General features: G+C 38.6%; 1 long non-coding RNA gene across 1 annotated transcript in view; it reads right to left on the reverse strand.

Moving 5' to 3' along the window:
* The window catches only part of LOC106505720, a 53,783-nt gene extending 32,414 nt beyond the window's left edge, over positions 1–21,369 (reverse strand). Inside the window, exon 1 of the long non-coding RNA XR_001300385.2 lies at positions 21,355–21,369. This is a non-coding gene — a long non-coding RNA (uncharacterized LOC106505720). The remainder of the gene's footprint in view (positions 1–21,354) is intronic.

Below are 21,990 nucleotides of genomic sequence, written 5' to 3' on the forward strand. Positions count from 1 at the left end.
GAATCACATCATTAAAAAAAAAAATCTACTAGACACTAGAGTGAAAAACTGAATTTAATGTGTCAAAATTCCAGATAGCCAATATTAAATTTTCCAGAAGAATTCGTCTTACTAGGATTCAGAGTGGGCACTGGGGAAATCTGCACCATTTTTTTTTTTTCCCCCACTGTACAGCAAGGGGGTCAGGTTATCCTTACATGTATACATTGCAATTACAGTTTTTCCCCCACCCTTTCTTCTGTTGCAACATGAGTATCTAGACATAGTTCTCAATGCTATTGCACCATTTAATGGAAAAATTCATCTTTGTTCAGTTCTAGGGAGACAGACTCTGAGACTGAGATTAGTGTGCAGGAGGCTGATTTGGGGGCAGACAGAGGGCAGAACACTGGGAGATAGAAAGGGATGAGGGACTGGGTAGAGGGGAAAGTTGCCCTGTGATACAGCTATGATCCAAGTCTCAGCTCCAGTGAATTCTGGAGGAAGCTGTGGAGCTGGGATGGTCCTTCAGAGCTGTGCAAACTTGAGGCAAGAGAGCCAGGCCTCTGTATCTCCACACTGACTGGTCTTTGGATGTCGACTGCCCACGGGAATAGATGGAACCTGGGGCAAGACCGTCCACTTTGGCCAAGAGCAATGCCTGGGGAAGGACTCAGCTGTGAAATAGGAAGACTCATGGCAACTGGTAGAATGAAGGGTTCCTGGGCACTGCAGGAAGCATCTGGTACAGTCCCAAGAGTGGGGACTGTTATTAATACTCAGTGATATTGAGCAGCAGGAAATCCTGACATTAGTGAAATGCAATGAGAAATTCATTTCATGCTTGTCTACTCAGGTAAAATCCAAAGAAAAATCAGCAGAACAAAATAAATAAACAAACAAACAAACAAACTTTAAAAGCTAGAATATGAGTTGGGAAAAAACGGAAATAGATGTAATATAATTCTGAGATAATTGGCATCTGCTGAAGTTTGATATTAAGTATTTATTTAGAGATTTTCTTTCCCCCACACACATGCACATAACACACACATCACAATCCTTAGGTCAAGAAAATTTAGTCTAATATATACCATGGAATACTATTCAGCCATAAAAAAGAATGAAATTAATGCCATTTCAGCTACATGAAAGACCTAGAGATTATCATACTAAATGAAGTAAGTCATGAGGAGAAAGACAAATGGCACACGATATCACTTACATGTGGAATCTAAAATATGACACAAATGAACCTATCTACAAAACAGAAAGAGACTCACAGACAGAGAAAACAGCCTTGTGGTTGCCAAGAGGGGAGGGGGTTGGGAGAGGGATGGAGTAGGGTGTTGGGGTTAGCAGATGTAAGCTATTGTATATGGAGGGGATAAACAACAAGGTCCTACTATACAGCACAGAGAACTATATTCAGTGTCCTATGATAAACCATAAAGAAGAAGAATATTTTTAAAATTTATATATATATAAAATGAGTCATTTTGCTGTATGGCAGAAATTAATACAATGTTATATGTCAACTATACTTTAATTTTTAAAAAAAGGAAAAAAAATGAAAAAGAAAAGGAAATGATGTCACATTTCTCTGGCAGTAGCTCCTGGTCAGAGAAATGTGACATCGCCCGTGAACAGATATAAAATGAAGAACTCAGCATGCTCTTATTTAGGCCGAAACTAAAACCACAAACTCATAGGTAGGTAATCCAAATGCATAGGGACCTTAGCTTAGCAACAGCATTTTATATCCTCCTATTACAGTGTTTTGACTACTAAGAAAAAGTCTTGTTTCCAAACATTTAATCCAAATAAAATGTAAAATGTAAACTCCCTGTTTCCTGTTTCTCAGTCTTCATTGCATCTCAAATCTAAAATGGCTCACACCAGCCTCTCCACCCAATTCACTTACAGATATTCCTCAAATTAACAAGATATAGAACAGAGAAGATGTAAAGACACGGTATAAAGACAAGGTATTATCAGTTGCATTCACTAAAATCAACCTGAAAAGCAAAAAATCATTAATTATTTTTAAGTCAAAGGAACAAAATAGTCTAACAAAATATTAGAAATTCGATCAATTTTAGTGGCACAAGTTTTAGGTGGAGGTGTTGATGAAATGGATGTTGTGCATTTTTCTTTAATCAGAAACCTACCCGTTTTTTTAGAGTTACAGTTTCAAAGCAATATACATACCTAAAATATATTTGAACAAGCTATTGCTTGTGAATCATACAGTGTCAGAGCAAGAAAGGCTAGATCACCTCATTCAAACAACCCATTTTATAGATAAAGAAAGTGAGGTCAGAAATGTATATAACTGGGTCACCATGTTGTACAGTAGAAAAAAAAATCGTATTGGGGAAATAACAATTAAAAAAATAAAATAAAATAAAATAAAATTCTGAAAAAAAAAAAAGAAAAGAAATGGGAAACCACTCATCAAAGAAAACAGAGCTAATTAATAGCCACTGACTCAGAAGAACTCAACTCTCAAAGCAGTAACAATAACTCCATTAACATTTCAGGAAGTTTCAGGGTGTTCTTGTTTTGTATGTCACTGAAATTAACATTTAATCTAGTAGCTGACTATTGTTCCTACTGTTCCCAATGTGGTGGTTAATGCTAATGTTTAAATGTTTAAGCTACATTGGTGTTTTGTGACTACAGGAAACTGTAGCCAGGTTCCGAATCTTAGATAAATCTGTTTATGTATTTTGTATGGCTCTTAAACTGGGTAATGTGGTTACTAAATCACAAACTTTTAAATGCATCTAATGATAGTTCTTTACCTACGCTCCAGGCCCATGCAAAAGAATTGAGTCCACAACACCCATATGCTGATGGAACTGGCAGCTCTAATAACCTCCAGCAATGTTCTATCTGGCAAGAGGTTTCCAGCTTAAGTGGGTGCATGGCCCAAAGCCAGCACCAATCATACGGCATCAAAAAAATTAAAACCAGAATATAGTTTCAAAAGCTGTAAGGCATTTTGAATGTCTGGCTAACCTGGCAAGGTAATTTTCATTCTAGCTTTCCAACTTAATTCAGAATGGGACTTTGTGTTAAAACATTTGGAGAAAATCCAGAGGGAAAAAAATTCCATAACCATATATCTTCCCAACCACTAAAAGTAACCTTACTGCTTTTGCTTTTGTTTTTATTCTGGGTCTTAAAAGAAAAAAAGGAAAATATATACATATTTTTTCAAATATACATATATATTCTCATATTTCACATCATTTCATCCACATTTCCAGACATGATACACTTTTGCTGAGCATATTTTACGTATTATCTATGGCAAATTGGCTCATTCCATGCTCATGAAACCAAGGTTAAAATTTCAAGCACAAATGTCAAGAACCTTCACTCTGACTTGTGGCCCTAGACAGTACTTCAGAACCTAACTACTTTCTAATAAAAGATATCAGAGGAGTTCCTGTCATGGCGCAGTGGAAATGAATCCAACTAGGAACCATGAGGTTGCAGGTTCAATCCCTGGCCTCGCTCCGTGGGTTAAGGATCCTGCATTGCTGTGGCTCTGGTGTAGGCCAGCAGCTACAGCTCCAATTAGACTCCTAGCCTGGGGAGCTCCATATGCCGTGGCTATGGCCCTGAAAAGACAAAAGACAAAAAAAATAAAAATAAATAAATAAAAACTATGTGTGTGTTAATATGTTAAAAAAAAAAAAAGATATCAGAAAAAACCCATACCAGAGTGAGTAGTCTCCTCATGATACTGGAAAATATCTTCAGTGATGCATCTTTTACCCAGATGCAGATAGCACTATCTCTACATATAAAGGGCAGAGGCACTGATATTTTTAAAAACACAACTACATCCCAGGTTTTTCTCTGGACCCTGCGGACACTTTAATAAGAAAGTTAAGTACAATCCCTGGATTCTACTCACCCATAAAAAAAGAACAAAATAATGCCATTTGCAGCAACATGGATGGAACTAGAGACTCTAATACTGAGTGAAGTAATTCAGCAAGAGAAAGACAAATACCATATAATATCACTTATATCTGAAATCTAATATACAGCACCAATGAACCTTTCCACAGAAAAGAAAATCATGGACTTGGAGAATAGACTTGTGGTTGCCAAGGGGGAGGGGGAGGGAGTAGGATAGGTGGGGAGCTTGGGGTTAATAGATGTTGACTGTTGCCTTTGGAATGGATTAGCAATGAGATCCTGCTGTATAGCACTCGGAACTATTCTTGTCACTTATGATGGAGCATGATAATGTGAGAAAAAAGAATGTATACATGTATGTATAACTGGGTCACCATACTGTACAGTAGAAAAAAAAATGACATATTGGGGAAATAAAAATAATAATAAACAAGCAAAAAAAGAAAGTTAAGTACCATCCCTGGATTCTAAATTCTGCTTCTTTCAGGAAGACTGTTGGAAAATTTCAATTAATCCTCATTCCTTTCTTCTTTGCACTCCTATAGGACTTAGAATCTGGAACTGGATAGGAGAGCACCTTCCTCTGGTACTCTGCTTTTTTTATTTTCATTCATTCTGCAACACTAGAGAGCCTCATTTCCCCAACTAGATTTCAAGCTCTTTGAAATCAAGAATCATTGTTCTTTACAATCCATGGAATGGGAGAAAATATTTGCAAACAACCTGACTAGCAAGGGCTTAATTTGCAAAGTATACAAGCAACTCATCTAGCTCAATATCAGAAAAATAAACAACCTGATCAAAAAAATGGGCGGAAGACCTAAATAGACATTTTGGCAAAGAAAATATACATATGGTCAACAGACATATGAAAAGATGCTCAGAATTGCTAATTATTAGAAAAGTGTATATCATAACTACAATGAGGTATTACCTCATACTGGTCAGAATGGCCATCACCAAAAAGTCTACAAAAAAATAAATGCTAGAGAGTGTGGAGAAAAGGAAATCTCCCACACTATTGGTGGGAATGTAAATTGGTGCAACCACTGTGGAGGACAGTATGGAGGTTACTTAAAAAACTAAAAATAGAGCTACCATATGATCTTACAATCCCATTCCTGGGTATATAGCTAGAAAAGATGAAAACTTTAATTTGAAAAGATGCATGCACCCCAGTGTTCATAGCAGCACTATGTACAACAGCTGTGGAAGACATAGGAGAAACCTAAATGTCCATTGACAGATGCATATATATGTGTGTGTATACTGGAAGATATATATATATATACACTGGAATATTATTCAGCCATAAAAATAAATGAAATAATGCCATTTGCAGCAACATAATTAGATTATCATATTAAGTGAAGTAATTTAGAGAAAGACAAATATCATAACACATATGTGGAATCTAAAAAATGATATAATGTATTTATTAAACAGAAATACAGACATGGAAAAAAAATCTATGGTTACCAAATGGGAAAAGAGGGGGGAGGGGATAAATTATGAGTTTGGGATTAGGAGATACACACTACTATATATAAAATAGATAAATGACAAGGACCTATTGTATAGCACAGGGAACTATATTCAATATTCTGGAATAAACTATAATGGAAAAGAATCTGAAAAAGAATATATGTGTATTCTGGGTATTACATGTAACTGAATCACTTTACTGTACACAGGAAAACAACACACATTGTACATCAACTACACTTCAATTAAAAATAAAATAAAAAAGGACAATTGCTCTTTATTCTCTATCCCACATAATGCTTAACACAAGAGTGATCACTTCACTGATACCAACTGACTGTTGCTCTTTTTATTGCCCTTAAGCAGCTAAAAAAAAATTACCGTTAGATAAGATGAAGTTATTTCCAATAAAATTTTGACTGAGAAGTAATTTCCTTGAAAATTTTCTCTCAAAATATTGCCAATAACCTTTAATCCACACAAAACTCAAAAGCCTAAACATAAACTAGTAATATATTCATACGTGAATATTAATGCACAGTCTCTACAGGATGTCAAGTGAAAAGGCAAATTATTATCACTATATATAGGGAGAGAGAGAGAGAAAAAAATAAGGATAGATACCAAAATATTATGTTAAACCATGGGAAATTGTATGGGGTTTTGCTCAAGAATGTTTAATTCCCAGCAAATCCATATTGCTATTCCTATTATAAATTGTGTTTGGTTCTAGATGTAAATATTATAAGTGATGTAAATGTTCTTAATATTTTAGAATATTTCTATTACTTTTCTATTTTTTTAAAATGAACATTTATGCTTAAATTAGAAAAACAATTTAAAATATACTCTTGATTTATTGACTATAGTAGTAAAGTTTTTTCTTTTGTTAAATCTATGGAAAGATGGCTCTGCCACAGGAAATCTGGAGTCTAGCCTCTTGAAGTCTTGGTCAGATCCACTGCATTACATTCAGCTTGACACTCCTCGAGAAGGCAGCTCTTTAGTATCTAACCCCCTCTAGTGAGCAGACTGCAAACCTTCAGTTCACTCTTGGAATTACACTTGAAAACAGAAGACTCCATACCTTAGGTGCTAGCATTGCTGCTAAAGTTTTAATTGCAAGTTCACTCCTAAATGAATTGTTTGTATTTTTCCTGGCCAAAATGAGTCCAAGTTTGTTTTATTACTGGGTCCAGCCTTTACCTTCACTTCAGTTTGAATTGCAAAAACTCCGAGTAGAGAATGGTATCACAGTGTCAAGGACATCAGGGGTAACTGAATTGTCCACCTCCTTTCTAACTTCAGCATTCCCCATCTCCAGTGCACATGCCACAGGGAGAATGCCCACGGGACTGACAGGAAGAACCAAATACGTAATCTAGGTACAGGCAGGCTGGAGGCAGTATTAAATGCTCCACAACAAAGCCAGGGACCAATACCAAACATGGCTTTTCATGTCAGCATGTATTTATTCCAAAATGGTGAAAATGTCAGTCATTCATAGAATTGCAATTTAGCCTTCTGTTGAATTTCTAAACTGCAGGTTTAGATTTATTGTGAACATTTTTTTTGTCTTTTAATGGCCACACCCACAGCATATGAAAGTTCCTGGGCTGAGGGTCGAATCAGAGCTATAGCCATTAGCTTACACCACAGCCACAGTAACCCCAGATCCCAGCTGTGTCTGCGATCTACACGACCTACACATAGCTCACGGCAATGCTGGATCCTTAACCCACTGAGCAAGGCCAGGGATCGAACCTGTGTCCTCATGGATGCTAGTCAGATTCGTTTCCACTGAGCCACAACGGGAACTCCCTATCGTGAACATTTTAATTTGATGCATCACATAAACAAGTGAACATCTAAATATATGTATTCCTTTGTAACTATGCCTCATTCACTTCCTCAAGTTCTAATCCACTCCTTTCTGAAGTTGATTAACTCCTGATGGAGACGCTGTTGACACATCCAGAGGACCAGCTCTACTCTTCTCCCAGGAAGGTCCTGAAACAAGTCCACACAAGTCCACGCACATGAGAGGGCTCTTTGTGAGATCCAAGCCTCAGCCTGAAAACCACCTCACATTTCCTACTATTGCTGGTTTAACTATCATTTACTATGATCCCATTAGAAGTAAGTTACTATGCTTTGTGACGTGTGGTAATATAAAGAGGAATTATTCTTTTTAATGGAAAATTCCCCCAGGGCAGCTGGTAATCTAGAAAAGAAACTCACATCTATATGTAAGTAACTATTAAATAAGGCAGAACATGGAAGAGGCCCCTGTGAAACATAGTTGTGAGGAGGGAGTGGGGCCATCATGACAGATGAATTTAGGGAGCAGGTGGCACTAGCTCTTAAATAACAACCCAACTCAAAATCTTCCCTCTGCCCATTCCTACCCCACTCTCCTTTGTACCAACCTCTCTTCTTCCAGATGGTTCCTTTTTTTTTTCCTATCACCCACTAGAGCTAAGTCATAGCTAGATGTTGGTCAAATGCCAAGGGAGAAGTAAATGTGGGAAAAGGAAAAGAAGACAGAAAGGCCAGGAAGCAGGAGATCAAAAAGAAAGACAAACGTGTCCCACAGAGACAGGCAGATGACTCACACTTCAGGACTGAGAGGCAGTGCAAACCCACTGCAGGTCCTCCTTTCAACCCAGATCCTGGTGTATGCCCAGGGGCAAGGGCAGCGTGTAGGTCCCCACACCAAGACATTTAAGTTCTTTGGGCTCCGGGTAAGTATGACCCTTCTTTGAGTCAAGCCACAGCCATGGTGCAGGAAAGAAAAGTTTTTTCCACTTTCATGATGGCCAAGAGTCACCTAACCCAGGGAGGAGGAAATACTCCCTGGGTTATTCCAGCAAATTCAGAGCTTTGAGCTTAGCCTCACTTGGTTTGGATCACCACGTTTCATGTGGGTTGAGGAACAAGGAAAAGAGTCAGCCTTCTTAAAGGAGAAAATAGGAAGGACTTTTTCTTCAATGTCCCTAATAATCTCCTGTTGTAAGTGAAAGACAGAGAGTAGATCTGGGGGAAGAGTACTTTAAGGACATAGCCCCACCTTACATCCATACACAGACAACAACAGAAACCCAAAAGGACCAAAGCATGCAGGGAACCAGTCAGTGGCCCCCTCTGTTCTCTTATTGACACCCCTTCCTCCTCCCTGGTTCCTGCCTCTAACCTATACCTGTGTTCCCACCACTGTCCAAGCTTTCAAACTCTGCCCTCCAGAAAGACCTGGATGTGATTCCTTAGATAACTATTCAGGAGGCATTTAACCTCAATTCCTCATCTAATCTCAATTCTTACCTGTTGAATGGAAATAATAAGGACTACAAAAATATCGGGAGGACCGCATGAGGTGATGTTTACAAATTAACTGATTTTATGTATGTAAATTTTATGTACATGATTTTGTGTATGTCAGTGATTTCCAGTGAGGTGATCTGCATGCGTTTAGACAATGTTGTCTAACACACGGCAGTTCTTTAGCCCCCTTGCTGCTATCGCCTTGGATTCGCTGTCATTTATGCTATCATGTACATTTAGCATTAGGAGGTGTGAAAGTGATTTATAAACTGTAAAGAGCTAGGCAAATGTGATACTACTAATGATTTACTTAATCTGAGGTGCTACCCTTCCCAAGGATATTTGTATTTTATGTGGAGACAAAATCTTAAGCTAAAAGTGAGGATGTAATGGCAGGAATTCAGACATCAGTGAAGCAGTTTAGGGGAAGAGAATATAGAAAAGGAAGACAACATCCTCAGGGTCTCCCAAAATAGTATTAAGCAGAAGGATAAAGCAGCTTTATGCTTTCTCGACATGTAAAGGCAGCTCTGAGTAACGTCCATTAATGATTGTACATGATGTTGAGGATAAACAGAAATATATGGTTCCAAACAGTTTGTCATAAAGATAGGACATGTTAGTCTTTGAGCATCCCAGGTCTCCTCTGATCTCTGTCATCACACAAGGATGTAAGCACATAACACACACACGCCTTCAATTGTGCGACACTGAGCCCACTTTCCTCCCACCCTGGCTCTCCCCCAGACAATTGGGAAATTCTGAGTTTTGTTTTGTTTGATTTTTTTTTTTTTTTTTTTTTTTTTTTTTTTTTTGCTTTTTAGGGCCACACATGCAGCATATGGAAGTTCACAGGCTAGGGGCTGAATGGGAGCCACAGCTGCTGGCCTAAGCTACAACCACAGCAATGCAGGATCTGAGCCATGTCTACAGCCTACACCACAGCTCATGGCAACCCCAGATCCTTAACCCACTGAGTACGGCAAGAGATCAAACCTGCATCCTCATGGATACTAGTCAGGTTCTTCACCCACTGAGTCACAACGGGAACTCTCCATTCTCTTTGAATTGAAGGATCAGAATCATTCACTATCGAAGCTTCTATTTTACACTCAGAAGTATAGGCTAGAGAGGAGATGCAGCTGAGTGTGAATAACACATCCAGGGAAGGGAAGACCCAGCTGGAATCTATGCCTGCTTTACCCCCACTCTTCCACGTCCACACTGCTTCATGCTGGCATCTGGCTTTTAGTCTGGGGTCTAAGGTGAATACAAGTTCCAGTATCATTAGCCACATAAGCTATTTCAAGGGAGAAGCTTTGGTCAGTTATGCCTGTCTGGATTTATTATAACACTTATTCCATCAGATGGCAATGAAGAACTCCATAATCCCTACATATAAGCAAGAAACCCAGTTTATGCTCCTAGATGATTACAACAGTTTTTGTCCTGATTTAATCAAGGTTTAGATACAAGAAGAAAATTAGACCTGATCCTTCTCTTCTGAATGACATTTATTTTTTCCCTCTTTGAAAACAAAATATCTGAAATCTAAGTTTGTTTGCATTTACAATGAATAAGCGATGGGGTCCTCCTATAAAGCACAGGGAACTATGTCCAATCTCTTGGGTTAGAACATGATGGAAGATAGTATTAAAAAAGAATGTATATATGTACAACTCAGTCACTTTGCTATACAGCAGAAATTTAAGGAACAATATAAATAAGCTATACTTTAATAAGAAAAATTTTAAATCTGAAATCTAAGTTTGTTAATTCATATGATCCCAAATTTATATGATCCCAAACTTATCACACTATGGCTCTGAGGAAGGTGCTGTGGAGGCTCTGTGGGGAGTCACTGAGATAAACATGATGTAGGACAGGATGCCCCATCAGATCAATATTGATGGGTCTGATCCATCCATGCAGGGATATTCATAAACAGCTCGACAACCAGAAGTTAAAGAGAATGGATTTTAAGAAGACCTACTTATTTCTGACTGTAAATGTGAAGACTTAAAATCATGACAGTGGTTGGACCAGAGCAGTGATTCCCAGATCTGGCTGGTGTTTTTCAGGTCCTTCTTCCAGATATTCTGATTTCCTTGGCCCAGACAAGCACTGAGAGGTATGTATTTTTAAGGTCTCCAGGTGAATCTGATAAATCTGACATCAGGTTTGAGATCTTGTCACTAGATGGCCTCTGATGTCCCTTTCAAGACCAAGTGCCCTCATTATTGTGAAAGGCAGTCAAGGGCCACAGAACTGGCTCCTACTGGGCCCCTTGTAAGCTGAAGCCAAAGCTGAGAGACTTGCAAGTTTGGAAGTAGTCTATTTGGAAATAGAGGTGGCCTTTTATTCTGCATGTGGACCTTACGACCCCATGTTTTGTATACACATATCAACCAAAGGTAGCTATCAATATAGGGGTTATAAAATGATATCAATGCCACTTCCAAAAAAGAGCCACTGTTTCAGTCTTTCTGAATACACCATATGTGGTAAATGCTTTTGTTTATTTATTTATTTGCTTTTTAGGGTGCACCTGCTACATATAAAAGTTTCCAGGCTAGGGGTTGAATCAGCCTACACCACAGCCACAGCACTGGGGGATCTGAGCTGTGTCTACAACCTACACCATAGCTCAGCAAATGCTGGATTCTTAACCCACTGAGTGGGGCTAGGGATCAAACCTGCATCCTCATGGATACTAGTTGGATTCATTATCACTGAGCCACAACAGGAACTCTGGAGAATACACTTTCGAAGAAATATGTGAACATTTATAATTACTGAACAGAGAGCAACAGGTTGCATGATATTGCAACCTGTTACTTGAAAGCAAATGGAACACTGAATTGTTTGGCTTATATTCCCTTTTCTGGGAATTAATTTAACTGAGAGCCAAATAGACAACACAAAGCTCTATAACGTAGAAAATGAGTTATTAAAACTGTCAAGGGCAACACACATTTAAGATGAAGTAAACTGTAGCTGATTTCTTCTTCCCATTTGCTCTTAATCATATTTCCCTTGATGTGGGCTTGTCAATTCAAAATTAAGTAGTTCCAAATGAGTCATTTGTTTAGTTTTGATGAGAATATCTGAGATTCTTTTTAGAGTGTTATTTCTGAAATAGAAATAAAAATGCACTTCTACAATTATTGGCAGACTTTATTTTTACATAAGAATCCCCAAAGAATCTGCTCCAGGAATATGCCATCTTTACCAAGATCTTAGGATAAAGGTCTTCAGCTCTAATGTTCTTCCAGTTCCTGCAGCATCACAGTCAGTGCTATTCTTTGGACATTTGCTCTAAGTTCCTGATTTATTACAATGTAGGTGTTATTGTTTTGTTTTATGTGAAATGTTTCCTGGTAGACAACTGTTTGCAGGCTGTGTCTTCTGTCCAGGTCAGAAAGAAGGGACTGTTAGATTATTCAAATTGATATTGGTGCCAGATTTCTGAAGTGTGATCCTGGCCCTCCTCTTTGGGGGACACAGTTATGGTGTGACAGATGGAGTCCACTGGATCTGTAAACCTACCAAGTCAGTGTATACCTGATTCTTGAATTTATAATCAGGATCAGTATGCTTAGTCAGTTGGTATAATGCCCACATTGTGTCCTCAGCCTATGAAATAAGAGAATCTCATGGAGAGGAAATTCAAATTGAAACCTCAGGAACTGCCTGCCCCCAAATTAAAAAAATATCACATCCCAGGGTAGGGAGTGGCAGGAATCATTGCCACACTTAAAGATCTAAAGGATGCAGCCATGGTGGTCAGCATCATATCTTCATTTGAGTCTCTAGTCTGGCCTATGTAAAAAACATGAATTCTAAAGGGAACCCTCCTATACTGTTGGTGGGAATGTAAATTGGTGCAGCCAGTATGGAAATTCCTTAAAGAACTAAAAATAGAGTTGCTATATGATCCAGAAATCCTACTCCTGAGCATATATTTGAAAACTCTAATTTGAAAAGATACATGCACCCCAGTCTTCATAGCAGCACTATTTACAATAGCCAAGACATGGAAACAACATAAATGTCTATCAACAGATGAGTGGATAAAAAAGATGTGGGAGGCAGCATCAAGATGGCAGAAGAGTAAGACGTGACTCTCACCTTCTCCCACAAACACATAAAAAAAAGATCTACATGTAGAATGATTTGCACAGAATAATTACAGAATGCTGGCAGACCTTAAACTTCCAAAAAAAGTCAAGAAACCCTCCACATAATTGGGTAGAACAAAAGGGAAAAAAAAAGAGAAAGGAATCAGGACAGAACTATAACTCCTGAGAGGCAGCTGTGAAAGGAAAGGAACCCACACACTGGGAAGCCACCTGATGGGGAGGTCAGCCTAGAAGGAGGGACCTCAAAGTCTTATAGAAAAGTGCAGCAGCTGAACTGAGGTGGGGGAGAGAAAGAGAGCCACAAAGATCATTGGTACCACCACCCAGGACACCACAGCCTGATACATGTGGAAAGGCGCTGGTGCTAAGAATGAGGATCCATAGGGCAGTTCCAGGGAGAGGACTAGGGGTGGCTATGAGAGACAGCATGAGGGGCTAGGGAGCAATGCACCAGGGCTGGGGACTGGAATGCCACAACCAAGGGAATCTAGGAGGAGGTCTGGGCCTGCAGAAGAAGCAAGGTGCCAATGTTGGGAGGGCAAGAGGAGGAGGGGCGGGCCATCATAGAAATATCTCTGATCATGCACGGACACTCACAGGGTGGAGCTAGAGGCGGTAAGTTACCTCTTGTGTGGGCTAAGGGTGATGGGCCCCTCTTGCACAGGTCATGGGTGCCAGATCCGCCTGTGTGGGTAAGTGCAATGGGGCACCTCTTGGGTAGTCTACAGGAGGTGGGGGAAAACCACTGCAATCATATCAGACTGCAGAGGTGGGTGTGGCCCACCACCACTGTGAGCCCATTAACAGGTGCCACCTGCAGCCCTAGTCACCTCAGAGGTCTGCACAGAGTAGGGCACTGCAACTGAACACCACATGTTGTTGCTCTTACTTCTCTTGGAATGCTCACACCCTGCTGCTGCCACTGCCAAATGCTCCCAGCACCACCTACACTTGCCTGAAGGGTCACTGCCCTTTCCCAGGTCCCTGCAACTAGGAGCAAATTGCAACACCTTCTAATGGGTCCTTGCCACTGTCAAGGGGTCAGCAACCAGTCACTGGCTACTATTGCCTCCATCTCCCTGGAAACATGAGCAGCACCCTATCAAGTGGATAACAGCCTGCAAACGCTGAGGAAAGAGAAAACAAGCATTCAAACAAAAAGCAGCCCTCACACAAAAAATAAATAGTAAGCCCTCACAAAACACCCAGGGGTGCTCCCTCCAAGACTATAGTAGTTGTTTTCCCAAAACTCACAGAGTAAGAAAAATATAAGCAAAATGAAAAGCTCAGAAACCATTCCCAGTTAAAACAACAGGAGAATTCCCCTGAAAAAGCAAACAGTGAAACAGACCCTGCAGTCTAATAGACACCAAGTTCAAAAAGAAGATAGTGAAAATACTGAAGGAATTAAGGAGTGAATATGAAGAATTAAGAGCAGATATGAGCAGTAATGCAGATTACTTTAGAAAGGAACTAGAAAATATAAGGAGGAGCCAAGAAAAATTAGAAAATTCACTTGCAGAGACACAAGCTGAGTTAAAGATACTAAAGAGCAGAATGAATAATGCAGAGGAACAAATTAGTGACTCAGAAGATATAATAAACGAAATCACCCAATCAGGACAGCAGACAGAAAACTAAGTGAAAAAACTTGAAATAAATATAAAAGATCTACAAAATAATATAAAGTGGGCCAATCTACACACAGTAGGGAGTCCAAAAGGAAAAGAAAAAGGGAATTGAAAATATATTTGAAGAAATGATGGCTGAAAACTTTCCAAATCTAAAGGAAATAGATATGAAGAAAAAGGAAGCACAGAGGGCCCAAACAAGTTGAACCCAAACAAGCCCACACCAAGACATATAAAAAATGGCAAAAGTTAAAGAGAGGATTCTAGAGAGAAAAACAGGTAATTATAAGGGAACCCCCATAAAGCTATCAGCTGACTTCTCTATGGAAACACTATAAGCCAGAAAAGAGTGGCAAGATATTTTCAACATTCTTTTTTTTTTTTTTTTTTTTTTTTTGTCTTTTTGCCTTTTCTAGGGCCACTCCCGCGGCATATGGAGGTTCCCAGGCTAGGGGTCGAATCGGAGCTGCAGCCACCGGCCTACGCCAAAGCCACAGCAACTCGGGATCCGAGCCTCATCTTCAACCTACACCACAGCTCACGGCAATGCCGGATCCCCAACCCACTGAGCAAGGCCAGGGATCGAACCCACAACCCCATGGCTCCTAGTCGGATTCGTTAACCACTGAGCCACAATGGGAACTCCCTATTTTCAACATTCTAAAAGGGAAAAATTTGAAGCCTAGAATACTCTACCCAGCAAGGATATCATTTAAAATAGGAGAAATAAAGAATTTATCTAACAAACAAAAACTAAGAGTAAAGCAATGCTGAAAGGGCTTCTCTAAATAAAAAAGAATTAAGAAGAAATAGGATGGAGAAAATCACAATTAGAAAGTAATCACTTAAATAAGCCAGTATACAGATCTAAAGGAACAAAAAAAACCCTATTTAAAAGCGATAATAAACACAAGGAACAGCAAAAGGATATACATGAAGATATTTAAAAAAGGATTTCAAAATCATAAAATTGTGGGGAAGGAAAGTAAGAAAATCTAAACTATTTTCTTTTAGAATGTGTTTGAGCCTATATGACTATCAGGCTAAAGAAAGCAGATACAGCAAGGGGTTAACATACTTGAAAAACAGGGCAACCACAAATCAAAACCAAACAATACATTCACAAAACTAAAAAGAAAAGGACAAAGTCATAAAATAAAAGGAAATCATCCAACCAAAAAAAGAAAGGAACAAAGGAGAAACATGGAATCAAATGGAAAACAAAGCTTAAAATGGCAATAAATACCTATTTATCAATAATTACCTTAAATGTCAATAGACTGAATGCTCCAATCGAAAGACATAGTGTGGCAGACTGGATTAAAAAAAAAAAGCCTACACTATGCTTCCTACAAGAGACTCACCTTAGGGCAAAGGACACATATAAATTGAAAGTGAGGAGATGGGAAAAGATATTTCATGATAAGAAAAGAAAGGACAAGACAGGAAAGTAAGAGTTGCAATACTCATACCAGACAACATAAACTTTAAAATGAAGGCCATAAAGAAAGACAAAGAAAGACACTATTTAATGATACAAGGATCCATTCAAGAAGAGGACATTACACTCATTAATATATATGCCCCTTATAAAAGCACCCAGATACATACAATGAATACTAACAAACATGAAAGGAGAAATTGATGGGAATAAAATAATAGTAGGAGATTTAACAGACCACTCACATCAATGGACAGATCCTCTAGATAGAAAAATCAATAAGGCAACAGAGATCCTAAATGATTCAACAGAAATGTAAGACTTAATTGATATTTTCAGGACATTACATCCAAAAAAATCAGAATATACATTCTTTTCAAATGTACATGGAACATTCTCAAGGATTGACCACATACTGGGGCACAAACCTAAACTCAACAAATATAAGAGTACAGAAATTATTTCAAGCATCTTCTCTGACCATGATAGCATGAAACTAGAAATCAATCAAAGGAAAAGAAATGAGAAAAAACTGACTGCATGGAGACTAAGCAACATGCTACTGAAAAATCAATAGGTCAATGCGGAAATCCAAAGGGAAATTTAAAAATACCTTGAGACAAATGATAATGAAAACACAGCCATTCAAAATCTATGGGTTGCTGCAAAAGCAGTTCTTAGAGGGAAGATCACAGTGATGCAAGCCTTCCTCAAAAAAGAAGAAAAATCTCAAATCAACAACTTAACCTATCACCTAAAAGAATTAGAAAAAAGAACAAACAAAACCTAAAGTCAGCAGAAAGAAGGAAATCATAACGATCAAAGAGGAAATCAATAAAATAGATATTCAAGAAAACAATGGGGAAAAAAAATCAGTAAAACCAAGAACTGGTTCTTTGACAAGGTAAACAAAATTGATAAACCTCTGGCAGACTCACCAAGAGGAGAGAAAGAACTCAAACAAAACAAGAACTGAAAACAGGAGAAATCTCAACAGATACTTCAGAAATAGAAAAAACCATAAGAGAATACTATGAACAATTATATGCCAACAAATTTGAAAATCTAGAAGAAATGGACAACTTTCCAGGGACAAACAGCCCACCAAAACTGAATCAAGAAGAGACAGATCGGAGTTCCCATCATGGCGCAGTGGTTAACGAATCCGACTAGGAACCATGAGGTTGCAGGTTCGGTCCCTGGCCTTGCTCAGTGGGTTAACGATCTGGCGTTGCTGTGAGCTGTGGTGTAGGTTGCAGACTCGGCTCGGATCCTGCGTTGCTGTGGCTCTGGCGTAGGCCGGCGGCTACAGCTCCGATTAGACCCCTAGCCTGGGAACCTCCATATGCCGCGGGAGCGGCCCAAGAAATAACAAAAAGACAAAAAATAAAATTAAATTAAATTAAAAAAAAAAAAGAAGAGACAGATCAATTGAACAGACTGATCACTAGAAATGAAACTGTATGTGCAATAAAAACAGTCCCTACAAACAAAAGTCCAGGATGGCTTCAAAAGTGAATTCTACCAAACATACAAAGAGGAACACATACCCGTCCTTCTTGAACTTCCAAAAGGTTGAAGAAGAGACACTTCACATTATATGAAGCCACCATCACCCTAATACCAAAACCAGACAAAGATATTATCACAAAGGGAAATTATAGGCCAGTATCTTCAATGAATATAGACACAAAAATTCTCAACAAAATTTTAGCCAATTGAATCCAACAACAAATAAAAAGGATCATACACCACAACGAAGTGAGATTCATCCCAGGTCCACAATGATGGTTCAACATACACAAATCAACAATGTCATACACCACATTAACAAAAGAAAAGTCTGGGGAGTTCCTGTCGTGGCGCAGTGGTTAACGAATCCGACTAGGAACCATGAGGTTGCGGGTTCGGTCCCTGCCCTTGCTCAGTGGGTTAACGATCTGGCGTTGCCGTGAGCTGTGGTGTAGGTTGCAGAAGCGGCTTGGATCCCGCGTTGCTGTGGCTCTGGCATAGGCCGGTGGCTACAGCTCTGATTCAACCCCTAGCCTGGGAACCTCCATGTGCCGCGGGAGCGGCCCAAGAAATAGCAACAATAACAACAACAACAAAAGACAAAAAGAAAACAAAAAACAAACAAAAAAAAAAAAACAAAAGAAAAGTCAAAAACCACATGATCATTTAAATAGATGCAGAGAAAGCATTTGACAAAATCCAACATCCATTCATGATAAAAACTCTTACCAGAGTGGGTATAGAGGGAATACACCTTAACATAATCAAAACCATTTATGACTAACTCACAGCCAATATAATGGAGAAAAGCCAAAAGCTTTCCCATTAAAATCTCAAACAAGACAAGAGTGCCCACTCTCACCACTTTTATTCAATATAGTATTGGAAGTCATAGCCACAGCAATCAAACAAAAGAAATAAAAGGTATCAAATTGGAAGAGATAAAATTATCACTCTATGAAGATGACATGATACTATATAGAAAACCTCAAGGACTCCACACAAAAACTACTTGAATCGATCAATGAATTCAGCAAAGTAGCAGGATGCAAAATTAACATTCAGAAATAAGTTGCATTTCCATATACTAACAATGAAATATTAGAAAAGGAATATAAAAATACAAACCTTTTAAAATCACACCCCCAAAAATTAAATACCTAGGAATAAACCTGATTAAGGAGGTGGAAAGACATGTGCTGAGAACTATAAAACATTAATTAAGGAAATTAAAGAGGATTCAGAGAAATGGAAAGATATTCCATGCCCCTGTATTACAAGAATTAATATTGTTAAAATGGCCGTACCACCTGAAGCAATCTACAGATTCAAAGCAAACCCTATGAAATTACCCACGGCATTTTTCACAGAACTAGAACAAACAATCGAAAAATTTATATGGAATGATAATAGACCCAGAACTGCCAAAGCAATCCAAAGGAACAAAAACCAAGCAGGAGGCAAAACTCTCCCAGACTTCAGACAATATTACAAAGCTACAGTAATCAAGACAGTGTGGTAATGGTACAAAAACAGACATACAGACCAATGGAACAGAATAAAGAACCCAGAAATAAACCAGACACCTATGGTCAGTTAATCTTTGATAAAGGAGGCAAGAACATAAAATGGGGAAAGGACAGTCTCTTCAGCAAGTGTTGCTTGGAAAACTGGACAACTGCATGTAAATCAGTGAAACTAGAACACACCCTCACACCATGCACAAAAATAAACTCAAAATGGCTTTAAGACTTAAACATAAGATAAGACACCATAATACTCCTAGAAGAGACAGAGGCAAAACATTCTCTGACACCAACTGTACAGTTTTTTTTCTGAGGTTAGTTTCTCAAAGCAATAGAAACAAAAGCAAAAATAAACCAATGGGACCTAATCAAACTTACAAGCTTTTGCAAAACAAAGGAGACCATAAAAAAAAAAAAAAAGACAATGTACAGCATGGGAGAAAACAGTTTGAAATGATGCAACCAACAAGAGTTTAATATCCAAAATATAAAAATAACTCATACAACTCAAAAGCAAAAAGCAAACAACCCAGTTGAAAAATGGGCAGAAGACCTGAATAGACCTATCTTCAAAGAAGATACATGGATGGCCAACAGATACATGAAAAAATGCTCAACATCACTATTAGAGAAGTGCAAATCAAAACTACAATGAGGTACCACTTTACACCTGTCAGAATGGCCATCTTTAAAAGTCTACAAGTAACAAATGCTAGAGAGGGTATAGGAAAAAAGGGAACCCTTCTACAATGTTGGTGGGAATATAAATTGGTACAATCACTATGGAAAACAATGTGGAATTTCCTCAGAAAACTAAATACAGAACTACCATATGATCCAGCAATCCTACCCCTCAGCATATATCTGGACAAAACTTTTATTGAAAAAGATACATGCACCCATATGTTCATTTCAGCAGTATTCACAATAGCCAAGACATGAAAACAACATAAATGTCCATTGACAGATGAATGGATCAAGAAAATGTGGTACATATACACAATGGAATACTACTCAGCAAAGAAAATAATGACATTTGTAGCAACAGGGATGGAACTAGAGGCACTCATACTAAGTGAAGTAAGTCAGAAAGAAAAAGACAAATACCATATGATATCACTTATATTTGGAATCTAATATATGGCACAAATCTAGGGTTAGCAGATGCAAACTACTGCATTTGGAGTGGATAAGCAATGACATCCTGCTATATAGCACAAGGAACTATAAATCATCACTTGTGATGGAACATGATGGAGGATAATGTGAGAAAAAGAATATATACACACATATATAGATATATAACTGGGTCACTTTGCTGTACAGTAGATATTGATAGAACATTGTAAACCAACTAAAATTAAAAAAAAAATTTAAAAAGATGTGGTACATACATATAATGGAATAATACTTTGCCATAAAAAAGAATGAATGATTCCATTTGTAGCAACATGGATGTACCTAGAGATATTTACTCTGAGTGAAGTCAGAGAAAGACAAATATCATATATCATTTATATGTGCAATATAAAAAATGATTCAAATGGGCTTATTTACAAAATAGAAACAACTCACAGAATGCAAAAAAAAGTGTGACTACCAAAGGCAGAAGCAGGGAGGGGTAAATTAGGAGCCAGGGGTTAACAGATACACACTGCTATATATAAAATAGATAAACAACAATGACCTACCCTACAGCACAGGGAACTATATTCAATATATTGCAATAGCTATAATGGAAAATAATTTGAAAAAGTATGTGTATATATATATATATATATAACTGAATAACTTTGCTGTACACCTGAAACTAATACAACATTGTAATCAATTATGCTTCAATAAAACAAACAAACAGCAAACGGCATTTAGTGTGGATTATTGAAAACCCAGCCGGGTAATTGCCCCCATTGCAGCCATTGTACCAGATGTGGTATTTTTCTACAGCAGATTTACACAGCTTTAGGCACATGGTATGTGACCATTGTTTGGCATATACATTTTTTTTATTCTAATCAGAAAAGAGGATGAGAAACAGTTTGCATTCGCAGGAACCATGCAGCACCATACATTTACAATATGCCCAAGAGCTATGTTAACTCTCCTCCCTCTGGTCATAATATAGTCCAAAGATATCTGGACTATTTGGGTACTCAACAGAGAATCACAATGATTCATCACACATATAATGTGATGCTATCAGGCTGGATAAATGAAAAATCTAGCATGCTAGAGGCCTAAGACCCATATACTCCAGACAGTGGAAAACAAAGCTTACAAAGATCCAAGCAGCTACTTTAGTAAAAAATTTGAGTCCACTGGTGCACAGTATGCCAGTAAATCCTCTCCAAAATAAAAGCAGAATTATTGCAGCTTACCTTCATCCCTGAAGTAGGAAGCTCAACGCATTCAGTTCTGATGTCTGCATATTCCCCACACTTGGGAAACAACGCTCCAATCTCTTCCAAGTGACATAAAATACCGTCAGCCTTGAGTGGGGCCCCAGGATGGAAAAGGCTCTGCAGCAAGTCTGGACTGTGAAGGTACAAGCAGCCCTCGCACCTGAGCCTCTTGAGCCACCAGAGCCTATGGTGGTGGAGATGTCTGCTGTGGAAGAATATGCCGCATGTAGTGTACGTAAGCCATGGTGGAGGATGACGACGCAGGCCCTGGGAGTCTGTAGCAAGTCCATGCCAGAGGCAGAGAGGAATTAAACACCTTTTGAAAGAAGACGCCTCATTTGGCTCCTGAGCTCTAGGAAAGACGATATGCTTGACCACAAGGTGCTAAATAACCATATGTCCTGACCTGCTCAGCACGAGCTTGGTCCAATCAGACCCACTGAGTGGTAAGGCCGATTAGGCCCAGCAGCGATTCATCACAAGATGGAAAGACTATATACCTGGGGTCAAAAGCAAGCCAGTTCAGAGGACATAAGCAAGCTATATGTGCAAGTAACTCAGAACTCCCCAAAGTTAACCATGTTGCCATTCCCTCAACTCACGCCCATGGCC

Source organism: Sus scrofa, chromosome 13, assembly GCF_000003025.6.
Source record: "Sus scrofa isolate TJ Tabasco breed Duroc chromosome 13, Sscrofa11.1, whole genome shotgun sequence".
NCBI classification, from domain to species: domain Eukaryota; kingdom Metazoa; phylum Chordata; class Mammalia; order Artiodactyla; family Suidae; genus Sus; species Sus scrofa.